General features: G+C 27.8%; 1 protein-coding gene across 1 annotated transcript in view; it reads right to left on the reverse strand.

Annotated features, from left to right (window-relative positions):
* Positions 1 to 21,088, reverse strand: part of LOC119607423 (protein sidekick-2-like) — a gene marked incomplete at its 3' end in the record, with an annotated part of 197,875 nt that extends 176,787 nt beyond the window's left edge. The window contains exon 1 of the mRNA XM_037961314.1: positions 20,897 to 21,088. The remainder of the gene's footprint in view (positions 1 to 20,896) is intronic.
* Between the last annotated feature and the right edge of the window lie 2,507 nt (positions 21,089 to 23,595).

Below are 23,595 nucleotides of genomic sequence, written 5' to 3' on the forward strand. Positions count from 1 at the left end.
GTGGCAAAATAAATCTAATATTTTTGTTTTTTTTTTTTTTATTATATAATTTTTTTTGTTCATTTATAATAATAGCAAGATGAGGGAATTCGACAATAGTACTTAGAAAAAAAAAAATTCTAACAATTGTTTCAAATACCAATTTTAGTATGAAAAACAAACCACAAACTAAAATAGTTTTGTGAAATGAAGTTTTATGAGTCTAATGAGAAGTTTGGCATAAACACACTATTCTGGTGGTACGCTACAAGTAGTAAATATTTGAATAAGTTTTGGCAAATATTTAATTTATTCGAATATTTAGATTTTTTTCATAAAAAAGACTAAAGAAATAGTTCTTGAGGAGGATAAAGTTTACGTCAGATTCGACCAAATACACTTAGTGCACTATGGGACATGTTGTGCGCTCCTGTACAGGAGTCTCTGGTGGGTATCGAACTCACGATATCAGTACGGATATCGGCCAGAGTAAAAGCCTACGGGTTTTAAAGAGATACTGGTATAGGTTATAAGTAGTTAGTTTAGTCTAACCTCGACCCATATGTATATAAAAACACAATAAATCTATTCCATATCAACTCAAATTCAAAGTGAAAACTGTAGGAGATTATAAAAAAAACTAAAAGAAAAAAATTTTAAAAATAAATCTTTTGCAACATTTTGTTGAAACTAAAAACAAAAGAAAACTGAAACTTGTTTACTTCTTATTATTATGCGACACTTTGTTTGTTACACGTTTCACACATCATTGCATTTATAATTTTATTTAAATAACTTTTTTCCTAGTTGAAAACTATAAGAAAATATAGAAAAAAATGAAAGAGAACTATATACATATGTATACGTATATGTACTACTATATAATTCACATGCTTGAATACATGGAAATTTGTTTGGTTTGTTTATTTCACTCTGTAGTTGTGTGCAGCAAGGTGTATTTAAGGACAGCACCTTTTTTCTTAGAAAGAAACACTGGGTAAGATTTTTTTTGGTATTTTTCTCTTATATACTTATTTGTTGTTATTTGTGCAGCCAGCAATGAAAAAAAATCAAATTCACCTAAAACAGCACCACATAAAGTAGCACAAAGACTTAAAAATACTTGAAACTGTTTTTAAAGTATTTTTATTTATTTTTTTTTTATTTCTCAAAACCAAAATCTTAAAAAAGTTTAAATTTTATTACGTTTTCTTTCACACACAGCAATTTAACAAAAGAAATTCTTTTGTTTTAGGTGTAAAAATGTAAATTGTTTGAAATGATTTTGAGGGTTTTTTTTAATTCGTTACCCTGTATTTTAGTATTTATAACCCAGTTATTCATTGAATCTTATTTATTCATGCAAACTAGGGATGCCAATCGGGACTGGTTTTTAGAAATCCCGGGATTCGGGATTTTTAAATAAATCCCGGAATCCCGATATCGGGATCCCGGGATTTTCGGGATTTCTAAATCCCGAAAAATATAAAAAAAATTAAAAAAATCTTAATAATTTACCGACAAAAATAAAATGTTTTATTTCATATTGCAATATGAATACTCTTAGTAGGTGTTTAGTTTCCAATAAGCATTTTGTGAAAAGAAAAACAAATTAATTCAAAGTACATACTTAGAATAAAAATCTTTCCATCCCAGGCACTGAATAGTAGAAAAAAAACCTGAAATAATACCCATGATATCCAAATTTACAATGGTTTCCATATAATATTTAAATAGTATGTGTAATGGGGATCCATACGAGGCTACATAGAGCACCTGTACTGCACCTATATCTCCTCCACCTTATATCCCGTGTTCACTAACCAAGGGAATTATCTTCTCGCCATCTTATTGACAGGTTGACTTCCATTATAGATATCCGATAGTATCAATGCCTATTTATTACCCTTTTTATACCCTTAGTAAGGATGGTATATTGGGTTTCTCCGGAGTAGTGCTTTTGTTTTATACTGTCCTAAAATACGCTGATGAAATTTGAAATGATCGGGCTTTTGATCCGAGCCCCCATACAAAACACAGCTTTAAAAAAGAATTAGTGTCCACAATTCGCTTAAAAAGAGAACTGTCGCAATGAAATTCAGCATAAAACATTTTATGTAACCTTAAATTCGCCCTCCAAATTTTATGAGGATCGACTCATATGATGGCGTCCTTCCCCAAGCATATTTCAGAAAAATAGTTTTTTAACAATAAAGTGCTAGAATATATCGGAGGCGAGGTATACTTTTATAATGAAAACTAAATTACATTTTACTCTCATAACTGGGGTTATATGGTCGGCCTCGCCCGCCTATAATTTCGTACTTGTTATTTTTATATATCCGATACTGGCTTAAAAATACGAGTATAGCGATGAAATTCGATACACATATGTTTCATGCGAGTCAAAATCTCTCTACCAAGTTTTATGTGTTTCGGTCCATAATTGACCCTACCCCTACATAAGGTCCCACCCAGATAAATACTTTAACGCTCATTACTGGCTTACAAGTACGAGTGTAGAGATGAAATTTGAGATAAGTAAGTTTCTTACTCGCCAAAAGCTAAGAAACTTTTATAGCCGAATATAGCACTCTTACTTTTTTTTTGATATTTCAGCTTGTAAGTTAGTAGAGTCATCTTAAGTCCAAAAACTTTTTAAATTCTCTTATTTAGTACTTTATAATGTATAAAATAGCGGGAAAATACTTAAAAATTCGGGATTTTAAAATCCCGAAATTTCCCGGGATTTCATTTTTTAAAATCCCGGTTTTCGGTACTTTCAAATCCCGAAAATCCCGGGATTTTCGGGAATCGGGAATTCCCGTTTGGCATCCCTAATGCAAACCCTCAAACCCTCTTAGTTTTAACTATTTGGTTTTTCTACTCCTTATTCATAGATACATTTTTCTTGTATATGTATTTGTTGTTTACTAGTTGGTTTTCTTTGAAGAAGTTGTGCATGCTTTCGTGTTTGCACATAAGTTTTTTTTTTCAACAATTTCCTTATTTTTTCCTTCTTTTTGCAAAACAAAAAAAACAACAACTAGTTTCAATTCTTAAATTTTTCAGTTTTTATTTTGGTGAATTGGCCAATACATAGCAAAAATGTAAAATAAAATGTCTGAAAAAAAATACCATTGGCTGAACATACCCAATGTGCTAAATGTTTCTAGAAACAAAAAACCAAAGATTTGTGAAGTTTTTAATTGCTTTTGTGAGCTTTAAAAACAAAATTTGTAGCAAAAATAAATTGAATTGGATTGGTCTGTATGTGATTAATCAAGTGAATTAATTGAAATTTTGTTTCGGATTGCTGGAAAGATTTCTGTTGAAATGTACTTACCAGCTGTTAAATAATAAGAGAGACTTGTTTCGTTAAACATTTGTAGTAATAAGCTTAAGATTATATTATTTTTGCGCATTGTCAATATTTACAACTAAATATTTTATTTTGTTCAGAACCAAAATATCAATTTTAGGTCATATTTTCATATTTTTCGTGAGAAGGGTATAAAAGGTCATGTCCGTCTGTCTGTCTGTCTGTCTATCTGTCCGTCTGTCTGTCTGTCCGTCTATCTGTTGAAATCTATTTTATGAAGACCCCAGATTTCTTCGGGATCCAACTGTTCAATAATTTTGACAAACATCCTTTCGAAAAGTTTCCTATTTAAACCGCTAAATCTTTAAACCAGAATTGTTCTCACAATTACAGATTGATTGAGCTAACGATACGTTTCTTATCCATTTAAGTTTTTTACAGAATTTCAAAGAAAGCAATTTGTAATTTTCTTTTATTGCCTAAAAGTAGAGAACACTTTTTTGTATAGTTACAAATATTGTAAACTGTAATAGAATTCTTGGAATATTCTCGAAAAAAAAAAAAACGAAAACGTAGTGTTCATACTTATCATTTGGATTTTAATGGTTAAATGAGCAAAGTGCTAAAACTTTTAGTCTCAACAAAGTCTGTTACAGAAATCAAATTCAAAACTCCAAGTGTGGGCCATTGACACATTTCTCAACGAATGCAACAAATATTATTTCATAATAATGCCTGAAAGTAGGCAACGGTTTTTCAAAAGTTTTTAAATAGTAGGAAAAATTCTTATAATCTCGAAAAAAATATTATTAATTTGATAAAATTTTCTGATAAATTCTTATTATATAAAATTATATTAAAAATACATCTTGAAGAGAGCATTCTACCGATTTTAATCGATCTAATCTTGAGGTCTGAATATTGGCTACTTAAATAAGTCAAGAATTTTCGCGATTCTACTACATTTTCTTTATCATGTATGGAAATTATAAGCATGTGGGGTAATGATTACACAAAGAAATTCACTACATGGTCAATTACAATTACTTGTAATGTGTAATTGATAAATAACAAATTACAATTATTTGTAATTGTAATTGAAGTTTTGCCAATTACAATTACTTGTAATTGCAATTGAAGTTTCCAATTAAAATTACTTGTAATTGTAATTTAGGTATTACTAATTACAAACTTACATAAGGAAGGAACAAAATTTACAATTACAAGTAATTGTAACTGGAATTTCTTCAATAACAATTAAAAGTAATTGTAATTGGCGAAACTTCAATTACAATTATAAATAATTGTAATTGGATAAACTTCAATTACAAGTAATTGAAATTGGGGAATCTTTAATTACAATTACTTCAAATGTAATGCCTGGTTTCATTTGACATTTCGTCAAACATATTGAATGCATTCAGCAGGATGGGTTTTTGACGACCAAGACTATGGTGGCCCTTCAACAAATTTCATGGTTATTTTACTTGGGAGTAAATATGAATATATTAAGAGTAATAAATGTACTTATGTAACGAATATCGTTCAGTAGAAACCACAACGGAGAAAGTAGAATATAATCTAAGAACTTAAAGTTCCAGAAACTACATTTAGAACTTATTTCATTATAGTTCTGAGAACTTATTCTGTTGTAAACTTTAGGAGACTTATTTCAATCATCGAGAACTCATTTGCAAACAAATTTGTTTAAAATGATCAATTGTTATGTTATTAGCTATATATTCTCTGCTTGTACAAGTCATTTTTTCCTTTAATGCTTTCAAAAATCATCTAAAATTCTCTCAAGTGTTAGGTATTAAATTTCGAAAAAAAATCAAAATCTAAATTATATAATTAATTAATCAGAAAACGCCCGCAATAATTATAATAACAAATACAACAAAACTGTTCATTTATATACATTTTTTTCCTAAGTATTTCCGGTATTCTTAGTAATTTCCTGTTAACACAAACACATATGCCATCAATATGAACAGCCGCACTCCTAACATAGGTAAAGTATACTAATATTTTAACAATTTTAATGGCAAATAAAATAGTTAAGAAAAACATGTATAATATTACTTATAGACCTTATGATTTTCATGCAATTTACCTAAACTCTTACATATTGCCTATAACTTTCTACTACAATTTTTGTTGATGTCTTTTTTCCTTTGATATGGTTTGACTATAGTACTGGTTTTCCTAGCTGCTGGCTAAATTGATTGCTGTTTGTCGTTGGGATTTTCTCTGCAGTATTCATGTGTATATGTTGCTATTGTGCACGTGACTTTTGTAACAGGAAATAAAAAATCTTTCATCAATATAATATTCTTCGTTGAGAAGCTAACTTAAATTGTGTAACATATACCTACATACATACATATGTACAATGTATATGTGTTTATACTACGAAATGTTAAGAAAATCATGCAAATATATATTTTTTTATAGCTTTAACTATTACTCGTACCACACAAGGAAAAGGGTTTCTTAAAGATTCGTTTTTTTTCTTTTCAATATGAGCACGATTCCCGAGACAAGTATTTTAAGTTTGTGGTAGGTATAAGATTCTTTTTTTTTTTTGTTGTGGTTATTTGTTGTTGTCTGATACTTGAGATAGTTTACTATAAAATTGGGTAAGAGAAGTTTATATTTAATATAAATAAATATTTCATATTATGAGTTGATTATGGAAAAATATTAAAGTTAACAAGTAAGAGTGTTATATTCGTCTATTCCGAATCTCATATACCCACCATCAAACCCTATGCTTCCTTATAAATATATTTGAAATAGAGCTTAAGTCATCTCTTTCGGATTAACAAAATATTAACTTTTTAAAATAAAATATTTTTATCCAACTTTTAAACCAGGAACATACATATATGGGCGGTCAATCAGAGTCAATTATAAAATTCCATAGAGAGATTTTGGCTTGTAAGAAACTTACTTCTGTATATCGAATTTCATAGCTATACTCGCATTCTTAGGCCATAAGAATGCGAGTATAAAAAACTTACTTATGTCTACTTTCAGCACTATACTCCTATTCATTTTCTGAGGGGGACCTTATATGGGGTGTAGAGTCAATTGTGGACCTTTCCTCATTAAATTTGATAGAGAAATTTTAACTCATCGCTATACTCTTATTGTTAAGGCAGTAATGAGTGTTAAAGTAATTTTCTGAAGGGGACCTTATATGGGAGGTTGGGTAAATTATGGACCGATCTTCATAAAATTCGATAGATTTTTGATAGTGAGAAACTTACTATCGCATTTCAGCGCTAGACTCGTATTTCTAAGCCAGTAATGGAAGTTTAAGTCAGTTTTTGGAGGGGACCCTATATGAGGGGTGGGGTCATATATGGACCGATCCTCATAAAATTTGGTAGAGGGAATTTGGCTAATATGAAACTAATATAAGTCGAATTTCATCGCTATACTCGCATTTTTAAAACAGTTATGACTGTTAAAGCAGTTTTTCGGGGGGTCACTTGTATGGGGGCTACGCAATAACGTGGACCGATATTGTCCATTTTCAGTACCAAACAAACCTTATCTATAAGAAATATTTGAAATATTTTCAATATTTTGAAATATTTGCAACAGACGGACGGACTCAAGGACAGACATGGCTAGATCGTCGAATTTAATAAGAACCCATAATATATATACTTTTGTGGGTCTATGATCAATATTTCGAAAATCAATATACCCCCATCTTTTTTTGATGGTGGGTATAAAAATATGAAGTTGTTCGAGAATATTCCAAAAACATGCAAAAAAAATAGAAGCATACTTTCAGGCTGTTCTTTGATTATATCGAGCGAAATGTTATATAATTAATTTGTTTCTTATAATTATTGTTGTTCTACAAATTTTCAGAATTAAGATATATTTGTTGAGAACTTACTTCTTTCCCCTCCCTTACAAATAGTAGACAGCGTGTTATTGGCATGAAGTTAGCAAAAATTTGTTATAAAAGTTTAGTTTTATTTGCTTGTTGGGGAGTCTACCCTTCAAACATTTAGAAGACAAAACCATTGCGCATCATCCCAGACGCCACGTCAGAAACTCTTCTGGACGATTGTCAGACGAGAACGCACATTTTACAAAAACAAAATACATTGATTTCGAATTTTCGTCTTCTAGAAATATATTTTTAAGTTACTTCCGGATGATAGTTAGAAGAGTGCATCCATTTTGCTTAAACAAAAAACCATGACTGTTGAATTTTTTTCATCTGGAAGTATATGTTTTAGTGACTTCAGTATGAGAGTTGGGTGAGAACACACATTTTACAATAACAAAATACATTGTTTCCTAATTTGTACCTTCTTGATTTGTATGTTTATGTCACTTCTGGAAGACAGTTTGAAGAGTGTTCACATTAATATTGTATTTTATTCATCTGGAAGTGTGGATTGTAGTCACTTCTGTACGATTGTCAGACGAGAGCACACATTTTACAAAAACAAAATACATTGATTACTAGTTTTCGCCGTCTGGAAGTATACTTTTAGGTTACTTCCGGATGATAGTAAGAAGAGTACAAAAACAAAAAAATATAAATACTCCATTTTTAGCCTGAACGCGAAAAAATAAAAATAAATAATGCAGAAATTTTGCTAAGTTCAGTGATGTTTTGTGTTTTGTCCAGTCATGTTCAGTTTTAATTATTCATTGTAAAACTTAAATGAGTTATTGAATAATATTCATAATATTCATAGAAAAATAGTGTAATTAATATATTGTGAATCTTAAGTAATAAAAAACAATATGATAGTGTTGTGTTAAAAGTCAACTGTTAATAAACATTTAAGAAGGTTTTGTTAATTGGTGAAGTTTATTAAATATATACCAAAAAGTAATTATCTTCAAGGATTATATAAATAAAATTAAAAAGTAAGTTGTCATATTTTACATTAAAATACTATTTTAGGAATAAGTTAACAACTCTAAACGGCTTCCATTTCCATAATTTTTAAACGAAGTTCTAATATGTTTAACCTATTTAGATTTATTTGAGTTAAATCTTATCTTTCAATATTTTTTAAACTATTTGCGCGTTTAGGTCCTGTTTCTAGATTACGTATGATCACTTTGAGCTAAAATTTTATTTGTATTTCATTATCGTAACAAAAAAAAAATACATTAAAATTTTACTTAAGTATTTAAAGGCTAGCTGGAATCATTATATTCAAATTAATACTACTGTTTTATACATACATAAATTATTTTTTGACTTGGGTCACTCGACACGAAATTGCCTATATAAGATATTTAATATTAAAATCAGATATTTTTAAAACCACCTTTTTCAAATAAATACAATTCTATTAATTTTCATATAGCTTTGGATTTAATTATTTTAATTATAGGTACTTTTTTAGTTATTAACACCAGGTCTTTCTATGACCTTTATATGATACTAATATTATTAATATTGAACATGCCATTCCCAATATATTGAACCTAAGTAGACAGTTTTTGAACGTGTATAACTCCTTAATTGAAGAAAGCAAACAAAAAATAGTATTGCAGTGTTGGTGTCAAAAGCAATATCCTGTTTAGGGTCGTTAAGGTGTTTCTATCGTTAGTGATTGTAAATAATTTTAAAAATAATCCATGACTTAGTAATTTCAGATCTTTATAGACGGTTTAGTTCCAAGTTATTTAAAAAATGTTCACGAAAGGTAATGTTTTTATTGATTCAAAACAATAAATAAATTAATTAATTAATTTTTAATTATTTTTAGAAAGCAGTAGCTAATATTGTACCCCTTTTAAAATACTTCTAACTGAATTAAAATATAAAAAAGGGATCTGGTAAGTTATATATGTCTTATTTCATCACGCGGTTCCATTAAAAATGTCGATTATTTGCAGAAAATGTAAAAAATGGATCTGACCGTTTAAACTTTGGTGTGAAATGTATTGATCATAAGAGAATCCTATTTTTATTGCTTCCTAAAGTGTAACAGGTAATTTCAACAAATACAAAAGTACTTAATATACATAAGTACTTTTTATTAATTATAACATTATTTTTGTTTATTTCATTGAAGGATTAATGTGTTCCAAAATATAACTCTTATAATTTGATGGATTGATCACAAAATTTATGAAGAACTACAAAAATATTTTAGAGTCCAACGTTTTACAATTTTTGGAAGTATACCAGTCAACAGTTGGAATATTAATACAGATTTCCTGAAAATTATTATAAGGTAATAATTCTAAATTTTTGATACATATGTACATTAGACCGGCTCACTCTGTATGGAAAGCAAAAACATGTTTTTGTTACCCCTCTCAAAATTCCCAAAATATTTTAAGTCTAGCGATGACCGTTCGTGAGCTGGACCAAATTGGAATTATTTTTTTTTAATTTTTGTTTGTTTTGCAACAAAATATCCAATACGGGGTATCGTTTTAAAGGTATTTAAAAGCCGCGTCCTATGATGTATTAATCATAAATAACCGTCTGCTTATAATTGTCATATTCCAAAATATTTAAAATTGTTAGGTTTTTCACTAAGAAAAAATAAAATGTATGTACAATTTTGCGCAGCACTAGACTTCAAAAAACCTTTCAAATGATACCTCATACTGTATATATTGATTAAGAACTGCTGTATAATTTAAAACAAAATAACTAAAAAGGGACTTTTTTGTAACCGGTTCAGCTCACGAACGGCCATCGATAGACTAGAAATATTTTGGGAACCATTATTAAACATAACAAAGATTTTTTGAAGCTGGGTAAAATATTGAATTTAACATGAAGAATCATCATATTACATAACAGCGAATATTTTGAGGGGGGTAACTCAAGCACCATTTTTTGTGAGCCCGTCTAATGTACATATATTACTTTTTTTAGATTAGTTGTTAAATCAATTATTTTTTCTACTATTTTAATTTCAATTATTTCAATAAAAACTATAAAATTTCATTTTATTTAGATTTATTTTTATAGATTTTATTTTGGTGAGTATACAAATAGGAGAAGAGAAAATTCATCTTCTAGAAGACGATAATACTCATCTTCTAGAAGAAGAGAAAACTCATCTACTAGAAGATAAGATAGGAACACTTCTAGATGATACTAGGTAGTCACTTCAAGAAGTGACTTCCTAGTCACATCTAGAAGAGTCTTTGGTAATACCTTACTTCCAAGAGTCATCCAGAAGTTTCTTCTGCGGGTCTTCCAGAAGTATTTTCCACGTTACTCTTAGACGTTCCCCAGCTCGGCATCAGTTCTTCCCGACTGGTGACAAGAATTCTTATACTTCCGCAACATCGCTAGCGAGCTTTCAGCACGTTTGGAAGTTTCACACGGGTAACTTCCGCAATAGAAAATGTTTGTAGGGTAGTACTAACGTATACTTATTCATTTCTACCCTGCAGTTTGGAATTTGCTATAAAACTTCTTGACTTGATTTACAATTAGCTTTCCAATTAGTTACTTTTGGTAGATACTACTTTCTAAATTATAGAACCAAATAAAACTAAATTGATGATTATAATATCATCCGAAGACTTGCGGACTAAAGTGGGTGACGCCAGATCTTTTTCAAAATTACGGGGTATCCAACGAAACACGTAAATAAACTTTAGGTGTATAAGTGTCTGTATATGTTTACCTTTATATTTATAATATAATTTGATTTGAGTATTTGTTAAGAATATCGATTAAAGTAAAATTGCTAAACAAGTTTTCTTCCAATCGCAGACCCTTTACCCTTATCCACTCCCCTACATAATCATATTTTCAGAACATAAATAAGGACAGAAACGAAAAAAAAAATAATAAACTTTATTTGTGTGGTAAAAAACTTTTTGAAAGAAAGTTTGTTGCATGTTGCAATAACAACAATAATAAGGCCAAGATTGCAATTCACAAAAATAGTTTAGTTTATTGTTGAGTAGGAGAATTGCAAAAGCAAACGCTTAAGGATATTAATTTGTTGAAAAGATGATTGATACTAAAGACAGATTTTTAATTAGTACAATTATTTGAAATCATATTTTTTTTGCCTTTCAAGAAAATTAAAAGATAAAAGCAAAAATAGTTTGTAAGAATAAGAAAAGAAAAATATGTTTGTGTAACTAAATGTTTTTAGGCAATATTAGTGTATCAAGATAAAAGAAAATAAAAGATTTTTCTCTTTTTTTTTTTATTTTCAATTAGTTAAATCAATAGCAATTGTTTTTGTTAGTTATCAATAAAGATAAATAAGAAAAATAATAATATAGTTGTAGAAAAACAAAAGGAGGAAGTATTATAACATAAAATCTACTTCTGTTCGAGAATATTCTAAGAATTTGTTTATCATAATTATAAACACAAAAATAGCATACTTTCAGGCTATTACGGAAATAGTTGTGTTTATGTAATATTTATCAAAAGTAAAATCGATAAGTTTGTGTTACAACTAGAGCAGCAATATTGACAAACAAATTACACAACTTAACACAGTGTAACAAAATTTGAAAAATTGGAAAACCAGAGACCAAAGTATTTTTTTAAGAATTTTTCCAACACATCGGGTTTTCGATCCTTTAGGAAAGTATAAACTTTGTTGGTCTGTAATAGACAACTTACAAATATTTCCGTATTTATTCTAAATAACTTAACTTTTTTGGTCAACAAAATGTAATATTTTCTCTTATTCGAGAATATTCCAAGAATTCGTTTTCTTTTTGTTTTTATTGTCAGCCTGTCTGTCTGTTTGTCTGTCTGTCTGTCTGTCTGTCTGTCTGTCTGTCTATCTGTCTGTCTGTCTGTCTGTCTGTCTGTCTGTCTGTCTGTCTGTCTGTCTGTCTGTCTGTCTGTCTGTCTGCCTGCATGTCTGTCTGTCTGTCTGTCTGTCTATTGAAAACAATTGATGAAAACCCCAGATATCTTTCGGATCTAAATTTTCAATAATTCTATCACACATACTGTTGAGAAGTTTTCTATGTAATATTAATACATCATTAATACCTTTGGCAACTGAGCTTTAATATTCTCATTTATATATTTCTCTTAAAAGAAATATTGTTTTCTATTTTAAGCTAAATTTGCTACAATACACTTGCTACTTTGTCTTGAGTTACAGCTTTTAATTAAAAATTTTGTTCACTTCCGCTTTTTGATTTAATTAAACTTAAACAGATTTCTTTTGTAATAGCTGTAAATAAATAATCCGTAATGTCCATCATAAAATAGATCATTCTTATATTTAACACACACAAAAAAATCAATAAACATTTGTTAATTTTACAACACACACTTTAAAATTTAAATATACATTTAAAACTTATTCCAAACAACTGTTTATCTATCCCTTTGGCCTTCCGTCTGTCATTAACAATTTAAATAAATAAGTCAAGTTTTGAAAATTGTTAATTTCCTGCTGTGATGATGAGTGATTTAAAGAAAAAGGAAAGCAATTTGTCAAGCAAAATATTAAAGTCTTTGTGATAAAAACAACTACAAAACACAGATAACATTTAATAAAAGTTCTAAAATAATAACTTTTCAAGATGTGGTAGTTGAAATTAAACTTCCTTTCTAATGAATTTAAAACAGCGGAAGTGTATACCAATTTTTTTTTAATTTCTTTCATTTAGTAGTTCCTTATTTTATTTGTTTGCTTATCACATTTACTATGTATTTATAACAGTTGTTAAAATACAAATTTAAGCATTTTTATCTTGCTGGCTGTTATAATAAACTAATTAATTTATTTTGTAAACACTTCACTATTAAACATCCACTCAAATTAGTTTCCACTTTATTTTTTTTATTTCCACTTTTTAATTTCAGTTTAGAGCGAAATCAACATTTTTGATGTGAAAATTTTATGTTAAATGTTTGCGTTATTTTTGTTTTCCTTATACACTAGTATGTAACAAGAAAATTGTATATAAAAATTTAATTCTTGTCTTTTTTTACACTGAGCGTCTCTAAAAAAAAAAAAAACACAATCTAGTTATAGAGGAAACAGAGCACAAATTAAATTTTCCCGCATAATTTACAAACGGATGTAATGAAAGAAAAAAAGTTGTTTTATTTTTTTGAAAAAGTGAAAAAAAACTAAAACGAAAAAGAACTTTAGCAGACGGCAAAAAGTGAAAATCACTATATTAACTCTCAGTTGTAGGTCGTGGTATTACTTGTTATTCTTTTTAGCATATGTACACTTTGTGAATTGCTCTTTGTATATGTTAATATTGCAAGTTGCAAGTAACTTGCAACACTGTTTCCCAAAGTTAATATGGTTACTTCTTGCAAAGAGGGAATGTTATTTTCAGACACTCTGACTCTAGCTGAACCTGGGCCGCGTTAAAGGTCATAATATTGTTGTATATTTTTCTCCATGTTAAAATCAAAATATCGCTTAAATTCAACACCCTCAATCGGATAAACTTTACAGGAAAACATCTCACGATCCCTGGAATACATATTTGTAGGTGTCCTTGTTCCTGAGTTTATCGATTTCCAACCACAAAGCACAAAGTTTTTCTCCATAACTGAACGTTTTTTGTACAGTAAATGGAAAAAGTCCCCTGATTGGTTGAGTGGGGTTAATGTTGGATATTTTTTAGATTTTATTCCTTTTTTAGGTTCCCTATCAGTGATTGAAATTCTTGATCTCAGCGAATTATGTTCAACAAGCAAAAAAGTATAGTCGGGCATGGCCCGACCTATTTAGTATATATTTTGCTCCAAAGTCCAATTTAGGAGGTCCGGTTGTATGGGAACTAGGTGAAATAATAGACTGACATCAACCACAATCGGATGGATGATTTTGAGCCGATTGGTATACTTTAAGGTGGGTATAGCTCCATTAATTATATGCGTTACAAACATCAACTCATATCCGCCCTCTCTTCCTCTTAGACGGACGGACATGGCTGATGATTTTGAACCGATTGGTATACTTTAAGGTGGGTATAGCACCATTAATTATATGCGTTTTAAACATCAGCACAAATCCAATACCCCACTATCCTTGCATACCCCACTATCCTTGCATAGGTAAAGTCAATATTTTGGGATACGTTCGGTGCTGTTGCTGAAGCAACAGATACCCCACAGAGGAGTGACTGTGGGACTAAGCATTGGAAATGAGTTGGTGTTAATTGTATATGGTACGGGATGAATGTGTGGTATGCGGGCGTCATCCACCCGTTTACCTTGAATAAATGTGTTGTATGTTTTTCTTTTATGAATGTGTCGGATAAATGAGAAGTGTGCTGGGTTGTATGATAATGGATGATAGGTATTATATTCAAATGATACCATTGAATTTTCCTTCCTTGTCCAGGTATGTTCAGAGTAAACTCTGTTCATATCAGAATTACCACAGTGTGTCACTGTGAGTAAGAAAAAAGTCTCGGCTTATTTGATGGATTCGTACTTCGGTCTACCGGTTACGTCTCTGTTACCGACATAACAGGGTCATCCCATCTGCGTGGTTGTAAACGAATATGATGTTTTACATCTCGGAAGTTAAGCAACGGGGCAGCAATGATCAGAGATTAGATAGCTCGACTACTTGAGCAAAGTGCGCGTATATTGGACCGGCACATCCATATACGTAAACACAATGGGGCGGTGGTGAGTCGTCAGTGGTTGAAAAAGACCACCGTGAAATAGGCAAACATGGCATGTGTTCACGTAAAGCACTTCGAAATTCATGCCCTCCCCACTAAAGTGCTGCAAAACAACTTTAAATATAAATTCCAAATAATCTAAAAGATGCTGAAATGGTCTAAACTAAATGCCAAACAATTTTTTTTAAATATTTAAACTAAAAATAACCACAATTTTGACGCCTACTTCGATCAAATCCACTAAAAATAATTTTGTGGACCAAAAAACTGTAAAAAAAATTTTTTAATAATTTTTTCCGTAATTTAGCTCAAAATTTGGTAATTCTTGAGACCCATTACAAAAAAAATTAGTCCAGATTTTCAATCGCTGCTAAGGACCTGAGAACCATTCCAAAAATAGTAGTTTTATTTATCTCGTGTTCAGTACATTAATATAAATAGATTGAGACTGTTCCTCGGTTCACTTCAAAGTGAAGGTGAAAAGTATAAAAAAGTCAATTAATTCAAATTTAATCTCGTTCTTTGATTTTTTGAAACTTTGATTTTTACTTTAAATTTTCACCACATTTGACAAGTTTATATTAAAATTTTTCTAAAACAAGTTTCTTTAAAAAAATGTTTATACTTCCCCTAAAACTATGCAGTGGAATTTAACAGTTGACTATTCGGCTGCATATGCAGCATTGTTATGTCTATAATAAAAGTTGTATAACTTAAAAAATTTTGAACCGATTTTAATTAATAGTATAACATTTAAATTGCTATAAAATATACTTTAAAATTTTTAAAACTCATATATTTGCTTCTATAGAAAAAATTTTTAAATTGAGCATCAAAGTTGAATAATATAAATAAAAATATTTTGATGAAGTTATGAAATTAAAATATAAAATTCAAACTAATATTTCATCATTTATATGCAATTTAAATAAATTCCTCTCTGTTTGCTATTTTTCAGTTTTTATAAAAACGCCTTATTTGACCACTTAGCTCATGTCAGTATTAATTTTTGGTTTTTAATTAAGTGTTTTTTTTTTTTTTTTTTTTTTTTTTTTTTTTTTTGTAAAGCTCATATTTTTCTAATATTATTATTTTTTTATAATTTAAAATGCTGATCTCATTTTAGCTTTCCACCATTATATTATAGTTATATGATTATCCATGAGTTATTTTTAGTTTTTTTTTTTTTTTTGTTCATTCTTTGCTCATTTTTGTTTCCACCATATTTTCACATACTTAGTAAACATCAGTTTTCATTTAGTTTTACATTTTATTATTATTATTATTTTTGTTTTTAGTTGTAACTCTGAAATGCCGGCAGCTAACACGAATACATTCAAAATTAATTAATTGTATGTTATAACAAATTATTATTAATTATATGTATGTTTTATATTTAAACATTTATTTGTGTATGTAGTTTTTATGTATTTTATTTCATTATTAATTATACTTTTTTATTTATTTAAAACCAACCAGTATGAGCATTATAAATTTTTGTCTAAGGTCATTAGTAATATGCAATAAATTTGTGTTACAATTTAGTTAAAATAATAATGAGGTATTCTGTTTTGGTAAATAATAAATGTTATACAATTTATTTATTTGAATGTGTGATTTAAATTAATTAAATTAATTGTAAACTATAAATTACAATTTTTTTGTTTGGTATGGTAAAAATTTAGGTTGCCGCCACTTTTAATTAACCACTTTTAATTAAAAGTTTTAAAACTTATTTAAAAATTAGCAAACAGGTCCTGGTAGGCTAGTTGTTATAGTAATATTCCGTCAGTTTAAGGGTAGTGGGTTCAATGCCTGCAAAAGCCCTTGATCTTTAGATAAAATTTTCTTCTAATCACTTTTCCATTATCAATCTGTTTGATTTTCTATTTAATATACTTTAATACCCCAACTGCCACATAATGCTAATGTTCTGCTAAACTCTTATAAATTTTCAATTTTATATACATTTTGCCTTAAAATTTATTTATATATTAAAATTGCAACATTAAAATTTAAATGCAAGTTTAATTAGTTAAGAAAATCTCCTCTTATAAAACCATAATAAATAAATTGTCAATGAAATGTTTTAAAACTCAATTAAGATGTCGTTTAAATTAAAATTCTTTCTTGTTAAGACAATTTAAAGCCATCGTATATGTTTCATTAAAATAAATACATATATACATACATACATACAATTAGTATTATATCGTTTTGGCCTAAATTGTTTAGATAATAGAGCAAATAAGTAGGACATATATAAATTGTAAAGATTTTTTTCAAATTGTTATTGCTGCTATATAATTAACAAAACAAAAATAGTTTATGAATTGAAATGAAAGATTTAAAAATATTTTTCTTTAATTGTTGTTATAATCATTTGTCTTTAATTAATTAAAAATTTGCAATTTATAATTTTGTTCGTGAATATTCCTAGAATCTGTTGACATATTATTTAGTATTTACTAAATGTATAGCCTATTTTTAGGCATTTATGAAAAAGTTATTGAAAATGGTAACTGCTGTATAACCTTAGCCTGTAACTTTGGATGTCATTTTATTATTATTTATTTTAAATTTTTAATTATTCATTAAAGACATATTTTCCGAGAAATTGAAATTAAAGTTAAGTGTGTGATAAAATGTTATTGGCATGTATTGTATTATAAAATTATATTTTTGAACTATTTTATTTGAGTGCGACTTAAAAATCATATTAATATTTATGAAATTTTTCATTACCAAACTTCGTCGAAATTAGTTCCAAATATCACGGGAGCTATGCAATTTCATAAAATTGTTTATTCACGAACACTGTACCTATAGAAACTAAGTTCCTGGGCATCGAACAATAATAGCTTCATATGACACTATATAAGCGTTTTCCCACCATTTGTTTATGTAAATGAGCGCATAACAGGTGCGATAGAGGTCTAAGCGTATTTCTTGGGATCTGATGCATCCGAGTATACATCCTACATTCAACCTAACCTACAACATTTGTAAATATTTAATTTTATTCAAACTGTTTCCTTTCCAGGGATTCCAACCATTTTTTTGGCTGGGAAATAAAAAAAAATAGATTTTCTAGGGAAGTTACGACTGCATTAGATGTCGGAAAATCTTAAAATTTGTTTTTTTTTTCCTTTTAAATAAACTTTGACTTTTAAATCAAAATATTAACAAACTTTCTATCAAAGTACTTATAACTCCATAATAATTTTAAAAGTTAATTTTCTTCTAAAAACAATACATTTTATTTGATTTAAATCGTTTAAATATTATAGAACTTATTTAATTTTGTTGAAAACTGCATTCTTTAATTGTTAATTAAATTTTGGTTTAGGCTCCTAAAACCATGCCATGGTAAAGCATGCATATGAAAAATGTACATATATGCTTGTAAAAAAAGCTTTATAACTTCTATAATTTTCAACCGATTTTAATAAATGATGTATCGTTTAACTCGTTAGAAAATATTCTTTAAACATGTATAAACTGATATATACGTCCTCTTAGAAAAAAGTTAAATTATTCTTATTCTTATGTTAAATCATTTAACAGGACAAACAGGAAACAGTTTTGCAGTACATTTTGGTAATAAAATAAATAGATGCTTTTAATAAAACAAGTGATCTAACAAAGACAAACTTTGTTCGATTTCCGTAATATGTAGATGTTTGGCTTTGTTGAAGCACATGTTAGAATTTTCGTTATTCTCAGGGAAACCAAAAAAATGCAAATGCATGTTTGTTATAATGATTCGTATGTACTCATTAACGAGATATTAAGGTGTCCCACAAAAAACTTTACATACACGGTAAGCAGGCAAGTAATATTGGAGCTTACTTTTGGGGTGAATAACTAATTATTTTTTGTTCGAGGTTCAAAAAATAACTGGTTACAAATGTGTTTACCCGACTTAAACCTGTGCTTAAACCAGGCTCTACAGTTATTTTTTGTGTTTATTAGTCTTTCCGCTCACTCAGTGCTCTATTAACAAGTTATAAAGTATAAATCGACCTTTTTTTTAAATACTGATATCAACTATAATTCGACTCACAAACCTTGGATAGATGCTTAAGATAATTGGACTAATGCTCTAGATAATTGGTTACAAATCCCTTTCAAATAATTAAATAATATTATTGATAACGAATACTCATTACCAGGTAATGTATTAAATAACTACATTATCTCGTTTACTCATTACCAAAATTGGAAGATTTTTTGTATGATTTGAATAGATTACACAGGCAAACAATTGTTGACGACAAGAGTAAAGCATTTAGGATTTAGATCCGAATCTGATTTCATAATTTATCCATTGCACCAGATTTTCCAGATATCGTGTCATAAAATTTAGAAGAAAAAACATTTTAAAGGCTTTTAAACAGCGCGAAGATACCTGTATTTATAAAATTTATAATGTCATCAAACTTCATGACACGATATCTGGAAAACCTGAGGCCATATTCGGATTCAGTGCTGCTTTTAATCCTTTAAAAAAGAACACTTTGGACTCTGGGTTTCGACATTTTTTAAATTTCATTGGCTTTTGTTATTTAAGCTTATTTTCAATTGTTTTTTTATATTTTTAAAATTTTTCAAAATTTTATGTTTTTTTTTCAAAATTTTATTTTTCAAAATTTATAGCCTTTTTAGGATCCAAATGAAGCAATTACTTATTGCTTATTTAAATAAAATTTTGATCTTTAAGCCAAGAGGCATATTTTTGTTTCAGAACACAATTTTCAGCTTTCAATGTTAAAAATCATCATAATTTTTATATTTTAAGATTTTTTTTAATTAAATATAAAAATTGAGATTGGTTTAATTTTTAACAATGATTGTCACTTATTTTTAACTTTTTTTCAATCAAGGAACTTATATTTTTAATGTTTAATTTAATTTTATTTTGCAAACAAGAATTTTTGGCGCCTAAAAATATGCTGTATATTTGAGAAAGCAGTAACTAAACTAAATATGCTACGAAATAGAATGGAATTATTTTGTATAATTTCCAGGCGATTTTAAAGAATTATATCACTTTCCAAAATCTATGGATTTTGCACAAAACCGTTATAATTTGCACAAAAACGAAATAAGGGAAAATAAATTTACTTTGGGAACAAATTTAATTTCAAATTACTAAGTTTTAGTAAAAACACAAATATTTGCAAAGATTAAAAAAACTTAAAATCAGAATGATTCCGTAAGATTAAAAATCTCTTTATTTCACACAAATTTTAACAGATCCATTAAACGAACTTTTTAAAAACAACACTTTTCAATAGCAAACTTTGAAACAAAATCCTTTTTTTTCGTTTATTCTGGAAATAGTGTAAACCTTTATTGCAGTAATCTACAAAATTTACATACATTTTGTTTATGAAACGGCGCGCAAATTTAACAACTTTCAATCTAAAATTCTCTTTCCACAATTTTATTTATTCCGTACAAATCTGTTAAAACTGTAAAAAGTCTGTCTGTCTACTATATTCGTAGCATAAAATTACAATATTTTTGTGTGTGTGTGTGTAACTTTACGAAAAGCTAAATATATGTACAAGGACGAAGAGGGAGTTTAGAGCCCGTTTGCTAATGGCTGTATGGGTTAAACATGGTGCACTAAAAATCCCAGCAAGTACACAAGTTCTAGGGAGGAGGTAAAGGCTGTATATACATTGGATTTCGTATTTTTTTTTATTGCTTCTTGCATACTGAACTGCTTTATTATGTCAGTATAACATGCAAAAATTTGTAACATTTTATATTTGATAAAAATTTGTTGGGAAAATTTTTTGTAATTTAATATTTTGTTTTGGCATAATTTGATTTCATTTTAAACTAAATGCTATACCGTTTAAATTTTATGTCTAATTAACAAAACTAACTTTGAAATTATTTTATTATTTGTCATTATTTTTAAATAATTTATATATTCAACAATTTAAGTTGTTATTTGTTAATTACCATTTTATTTGTAATTAATTTGCTGTTAAAGCAAATCAATGAAATTCCTTTAGTTTTTTAAAATTTTTTTAATTTGAAATATTTTGTTATACACTATTATTTATAATATTTTTGACTTATTTTTAAACTGATTTTCTGAACTTTATTATTATTTTTTTAATATTAATACTTTTTTAAAAATTTTATTTAATTTTTGTATATTTTTTATTTTAATTTTATTTTTTCTTAAAATATTTTTAGTTATTTTTTATAAATTTTCTTTATAATTTTTTAAAAAAATTTAAATTCTTTTTTCTAACGGTATTTTACACCTTTTAAATTTTCATACATTTCAGCTGTATTAACATTTTTCCTTTGCATTTCCTCTACTTTCATCATTGATAAATTTAAAATTTTTTTCTTTTTATTTATCTTCCAAAAAAACAAAAAACATCACAAAAAACACTCACGTTGTATGTGTTAAAACAAAACGCGCCCGTTTTATCCGTTTTATCACATCCATACGAGCGCACTATAAACACGAAACTGAACAAGTGCCGTCTTCGATTGTAATAAATTGTGTTTCAATTTCACATTCTCAACCCCCTTAATGACAACAACAATCGTAATCTGTTAACTTACATATGCTGACTGTCTGAGCTCTCGTCAATGTATCCTTAGACTAGCTAAAGGAAATTTAACATTTAGTATCCTTAATAACAGTGGTTGTTGTGGTTTTTTAAAAGGATGTCATTGTTAACATTATGTTGCTTACATTACATTAGTGTGAGAGGAATATAGTGGCAAATGAAACAGAACAGTTTATGTTAAGTGTTAAGTTTACATTTCACCTTTTTTCGGTGTAAACTGCTAATTTAACAGCAGAAATTACAAATGTAAGCTTTAAACAGCATGAAATCGTAATCTTTTAAAAATAGTTGTAATGTCAAAGGTTTAAGAAATTTTAAGATAAACAATTCAATCAAACAAACATAAGTATTAAAGGATTACATAAATATGTACATTATTAAAGAGTAAAGAAAGTTTTCTTAAAAAAAATTTAGGAAAAATTTATTGAAAATTTGGAACATGTTTTTTTCTTTTAAAGGAAGTTTTGTTAATTTTTTTGTTAGAAAATTTTTGCTAAATTTTTAGTTTCCCAGTTGCCAAGGTCCCATTGAAAGTCAGCCCATTTTTCTCTAAATGTTCACATAAATGTCAAAGTTTTTCATGTAAAATTTTCTAGCTCTAATCGTTTCTTAGATATATGAATTTTTTATTTAATTCATATTGGAGGTTCTAATATTCTAGTCCGCCAATTTATTACCCAAATTTTCATATTGATGTCAAAAGATTTTTTTCTCTAATAGTTTTCCAGACATACGGTTTTTTTCTAATTATTTCATATGGGAGGTACCAGCCCCCCTTTTCCTTAAATAAGTGGTCCCGACAAAATTTGAGAACTTTATCTGTTATATTTTATTTTTAAGATTGTCTTCATATGAAAGTTGCCACGCCTACTATAGCCAAGCGTGGCACGTCGCCCAATTGAAATTTTGAAGTAAAAAGTAGCCTATAGTTCCTTCTAGACATACAGGAGGACACTGTGAAAATTTCAGAAAATTCGGTTCAGCAATTTAGATGTCTATAAAGTCCAAACAAACATACAAACACACATTCATTTATATATACATATATATGGGGGTGCCACGCCCCCTATTGCTAATCCTCCAACTTTTTCACCAAATAATCATATGGATGTCAAAATTGTCCATAAAAAATTTGAGGACTCTAGCCTATAGTTCCTTCCAGATATAGGGGAACATACACTAAAAATTTCAAGAAGATCGCTTCAGGAGTTTAACCTCCTATAAGGCACAAACAAACAAATAAACGAACATACATTGATTTTTATATATATAGATTTTCCATAAATTTTATTTCCATAGAAAATTGTCCATAAATTTTCTTTCTATAGAAAATTTTCCATAAATTTTCTTTTTATAGGAAATTTTCCATAAATTTTCTTTTTAAGGAAATTTTCCATAAATTTTCTTTTTATAGGAAATTTTCCATAAATTTTCTTTTTATAGAAAATTTTCCATAAATTTTCTTTTTATAGGAAATTTTCCATAAATTTTCATTTTATAGGAAATTTTCCATAAATTTTCTTTTTATAGGAAATTTTCCATAAATTTTCTTTTTATAGGAAATTTTCCATAAATTTTCTTTTTATAGAACATTTTCCATAAATTTTCTTTTTATAGAAAATTTTCCATAAATTTTCTTTGTATAGAAAATTTTCCATAAATTTTCTTTGTATAGAAAATTTTCCATAAATTTTCTTTTTATAGAAAATTTTCCATACATTTTTTTTCTATAGAAAATTTTCCATAAATTTTTTTTCTATAGAAAATTTTCCATAAATTTTCTTTCTATAGAAAATTTTCCATAAATTTTCTTTCTATAGAAAATTTTCCATAAATTTTCATTCTATAGAAAATTTTCCATAAATTTTCTTTTTATAGAAAATTTTTCATAAATTTCCTTTTTATAGAAAATTTTCCATAAATTTCCTTTTTATAGAAAATTTTCCATAAATTTCCTTTTTATAGAAAATTTTTCATAAATTTATTTGCATACAAACTTTTTGAAAAATTTTCTTTATATAGAAAATTTTCCATAAATTTTTAAATTTTCGAAAAATTTTAAATTAATTT

The sequence above is a fragment of the Lucilia sericata genome, unplaced genomic scaffold (assembly GCF_015586225.1).
Source record: "Lucilia sericata isolate MDLA Ls3-8-SP2 unplaced genomic scaffold, ASM1558622v1 Contig000693F_arrow, whole genome shotgun sequence".
Lineage (NCBI taxonomy): Eukaryota > Metazoa > Arthropoda > Insecta > Diptera > Calliphoridae > Lucilia > Lucilia sericata.